This window comes from Rhinopithecus roxellana, chromosome 3 (assembly GCF_007565055.1).
Source record: "Rhinopithecus roxellana isolate Shanxi Qingling chromosome 3, ASM756505v1, whole genome shotgun sequence".
In the NCBI taxonomy this organism is placed as follows: domain Eukaryota; kingdom Metazoa; phylum Chordata; class Mammalia; order Primates; family Cercopithecidae; genus Rhinopithecus; species Rhinopithecus roxellana.
In genome coordinates this window covers 85627249-85631813 of record NC_044551.1, presented here as the reverse complement: position 1 = coordinate 85631813, position 4565 = coordinate 85627249, and the positions used below count along the sequence as shown (strand labels likewise).

At 43.1% G+C, this 4565-nt stretch overlaps 1 pseudogene across 1 annotated transcript; it reads left to right on the top strand.

Moving 5' to 3' along the window:
- The first annotated feature begins 225 nt into the window (after positions 1-225).
- Positions 226-1630, top strand: LOC104656704 (annotated as a pseudogene). The gene has a single exon (XR_747167.2). The product of XR_747167.2 is annotated as an aldo-keto reductase family 1 member B1 pseudogene (transcript).
- The last annotated feature ends 2935 nt before the right edge of the window (positions 1631-4565 follow it).

Genomic DNA, 4565 nt, shown 5'->3' with positions numbered 1-4565 from the left:
GCAAGCTGCAGCCATCAAGATAAATCTTTGAGCCAATCACCAGAGTGTTTCTATATTGCTCATGAAGACTTAGTATATTTTATATCCTACACAGTGTAGTGGAGAAAATTAACCCTTACAACAGCTAGGGACTTATGCCAGGGTAATTTCCTTAAATTACTTATTTAATTTATTATAAAAGTTGTTAATACATAGGTTATAGAACTTCTGCCATAAAAAGGCCTGAGGAAAGGTTCGGGCCGCGGCAACGACCGCACCGTTCTGGGGCGGGGGTCTGGGGAGCGCAGCAGCCATGGCCGACCACCTCGTGCTCAACAACGGCACCAAGATGCCTATCCTGGGGCTGGGCACCTGGAAGTCCCCTCCAGGGCAGGTGACTGAGGCCGTGAAGGTGGCCATTGACGTCGGGTACCGCCACATCGACTGTGCCCATGTGTATCAGAATGAGAATGAGGTGGGGGTGGCCATTCAGGAGAAGCTCAGGGAGCAGGTGGTGAAGCGTGAGGAGCTCTTCATCGTCAGCAAGCTGTGGTGCACGTACCATGAGAAGGGCCTGGTGAAAGGAGCCTGGCCAGAAGACGCTCAGCGACCTGAAGCTGGACTACCTGGACCTCTACCTTATTCACTGGCCAACTGGCTTTAAGCCTGGGAAGGAATTTTTCCCGTTGGATGAGTCGGGCAATGTGGTTCCCAGTGACACCAACATTCTGGACACATGGGCGGCCATGGAAGAGCTGGTGGATGAAGGGCTGGTGAAAGCTATTGGCATCTCCAACTTCAACCATCTCCAGGTGGAGGCGATCTTAAACAAACCTGGCTTAAAATATAAGCCTGCAGTTAACCAGATTGAGTGCCACCTGTACCTCACTCAGGAGAAGTTGATCCAGTACTGCCACTCCAAAGGCATCGTGGTGACTGCCTACAGCCCCCTCGGCTCTCCTGACAGGCCCTGGGCCAAGCCTGAGGACCCTTCCCTCCTGGAGGATCCCAGGATCAAGGCGATCGCAGCCAAGCACAATAAAACTACAGCCCAGGTCCTGATCCGGTTCCCCATGCAGAGGAACTTGGTGGTGATCCCCAAGTCTGTGACACCGGAACGCATTGCTGAGAACTTTAAGGTCTTTGACTTTGAACTGAGCAGCCAGGATATGACCACCTTACTCAGCTACAACAGGAACTGGAGGGTCTGTGCCTTGTTGAGCTGTGCCTCCCACAAGGATTACCCCTTCCATGAGGAGTTTTGAAGCTGTGGATGCCTGCTTATCCCTAAGTGACCTATACCTGTGTTTCTTGCCTCATTTTTTTTCTTGAAAATGTAGTATGGCCTGTGTCACTCAGCAGCGGGACAGCAACCTGTTGAGTGGCCAGCGAGGGCATGTCTAGCTTGATGTTGGATCTGAAGAACCCTGTCAGTAGAGTAGAAGTCTCTTCTAGTTTGCGTTCCCCTTCTTTTTGCCCCACTGGGGAAAGTACAACCTGAATACTCTTTTCTGACCAAAGAGAAGCAAAATCTACCAGGTCAAAATAGTGCCACTAACAGTTGAGTTTTGACTGCTTGGAACTGTAATCCTTTCAGCAAGACTTCTCGTTGCCTCAAATAAAAAGTGCTTTTGTGAAAAAAAAAAAAAAAAAAAAAAAAAAGGCCTAAGGAGATCCTCAATTTTTTTTTTTTTTTAATCTAGAGGTCTAGAGATTGGTCAAAGATCACATCATGAGTTAGTCCCAGAGCTGTTTCCTAGTCCACTGCTCCTGCCACTTTTCCAGTCACCCTCCTGAGATGGTCTGCTTGTCTGTGTGCACATACATAAAGAGGTACTGGGAAAAGTAGGAAATAACACTCAAAGCCCTTCATTTGTATTTCCAAAGCCTGTCAGAGAGAATTTGTCAACCCAAGTAAAGTCTTTAGAGACATCAGAGTATTTATTCTTCACTCTGATGATCAAATTTAGACCTGTCTGAGATTTAAGACGTTTGGTGAACTATAGCATCAGTGATATTTCCTCTTAAATTTTAAGAGAGGTATGCCAAAGAAATGCTGGGACGCGGGACAGATTCACTGGGCAGGATCTGGGTATAGAGACACACAAAGCAGTCTGGAGAGCTGAATGTTTATGGTAAACGTTTGCAAATTTGAAAATCTTGTTTATACCAATAGGTGCTCTGATTGAAGTCAGGGGTGTGCGTTCTGGAGCTCTGTTTACTTGTCTTTCTCTTTCCTCTGAGTAGCTGCTTCTTCAAAGATCCCTGGGCTTATAGAAAAACACCTCTTGGAAACCATGGGGCTAGGAAATTGACTTGCAAAGGAATCATTTATTTGAAATTACAGACATATTCCTTTCTTTCTTTAGTTCAACAAATATTTACATAGAGTGATCTTTTATGCAAATTTATGATGTGCTACTTTTCATTCTAAGATAATGTTAAGTGAGCTGATTCCTCAATAATAATTTATTTTTCCATGCCAGTTATTGGAGGAATGTCTATGGCCATACCACCCTGAATACGCTCGATGTTGTCTCATTTTGGAAACCAGGCAGGGTTGGGCCTGGTTAGTACTTGGATGGGAGGTAGTCGACTATACATTATGAGATGTTTTCATGTAATTGACTTACTTGATCTTTGTAACAATTCTTTAAAACAGACATTTTAAATATTCATTTCTCAGGTGAAGCAGCAGGGCCTCAGAAAAATTGAGTTGTCCCAAGACTGCGTAAGTAGTCACTGGGGAAACCAATATCTCAACCTAGGCTTCTGACCATAAGTCTGGGCATTTTAGACTGTTTTCTTTCTAACCTATGAGGGTTTGCCCATTGTCTTTGGTACAATTTGGGAAAATGCTAGTATAGCCTGTAGTCACGGAGTGAATCAAATCCAGATTTGGTTTATAAAGTACAGAAAACCATGACCTCAGTTTCACTTGCACTTACTAACTAAGCTAACTGGCTGAGGGGAATTAAAATCTCCATGGTAATTATCACTGAAGCTTAAGCATGCTTAATTATAAGCTGGAATCCTGGGTTGTTTTCATTACTGTCTGCTTCAAGATTCACTGTTCTTATTGAAGCATAGTCATGTCTATGAGTCCTCTAAGCAGAGCTATCTCTAGATAGTAAAAGAATTTTCCCTAAACTTTCATCTCTGTTTTTTGTGCTAGTGTCAGGGAAATGACTTAGGGAGGTGGGTGATGGGAAGAAGGAAGTCATCCTGCCAACAAATGCACAAAAGGACTTATACAAATATAATCAATCCACAATTTTGCCATTTTATGCCAAAAGGGATAGAATTTCTCTCATTTCACCCTCAAGCTGTAATTTTCTGACATCATTTTAAAATCACTGCTCCTAATACTCATTTCATCAAACTTTATCTCATCATAATAACTGAGATGTGGAGACAGAAAAGTAAGCTCATACTGATTTTCTTCCCTAACCCTGTCCCTCTCAGGAAAGTCGCTGCTAATAGGCACCAGCACGAGCCTTTTATATGTTCTTATACAATACACAGCTGTGCATTAAGCACACAGAGAGGCACACAACACAAAACCAGTCACCTGGTGATCAAAGAAGAATCAAGGGCAGGGGAAAAGTCGCAGTAAGATTTTTGGCTGTTTCTTCTTAGGACAGTGTTTTTGTCTGACTGTAATGTAAGATTGGAGATTTGTTGGCTCTAGTTTACAAGTCTGGCCACACTTAGAGAATCCTTTCCATGTGGGGATCATTTTGATCTGATAGGCAGCCACATACTTGTCTTATTTGTCTGGGAGTCCAGTCATCTCACCTCTTTAATTTCCACTCAAACTTTACCACCATATGGTTAGGAGTTTGAAAATATTCGATATGGTCAGACCTCCAAGGTTTCTACAATATGAATATTTAATTGGCTCTGAAATTCCCGACCCTGGGAATCAGTTGCTATCAGCCAGAATCTCCTGAGGTCACTTCATACCATAGCAAACCACCTCTGATCTGCACCTCTGATCTGCGCCCGATGGTATTTTGGCAGGGTATTCAGACTTCCTTTCATTTCTTAGTTCTCCTTGAAGTTTGATGCCAATTAGATGCCCCCACCATGAAAATTTTCTCATGGTCTCATCTCCAGGTGTTGGGAACAAGTGTGTCTGGTGCTATATTTGAGTATGATCCAAACACATATTTTCTTTCTTCCCAGGCAAGCCTGGAAGCATTTTAGCCTTTTCTGCACATATCTTTTCTGCACATATTTTTGAGGAGATCCTGACGAGAGAGTACAAGTTGTGGTTTTCATGTTGAATTTATTGCCTTTCTCATTAAATAGTAGAAAGAAATGGAGTCTCGTAGAGTCTGTCCAGAGTTTCTGGTGCAGCTTTTGATGTTTTCTGGTTTATAGCCTGGTATGGATTTCCTGTATTCAGCAAACATTTGATCCTTTTTCCCACCACCCTCCTGTCTTTTAAACACAGGAAAGTTAAATTCCTGGGATGGCAGAATACAGTAGCTGATACAAAACTATGGTATTTTAATCCTATCACACAGTTAATTGTTAAGTCCTTGGTTGTGGGACATACACTGTAAATGTTAAAAGGCCTC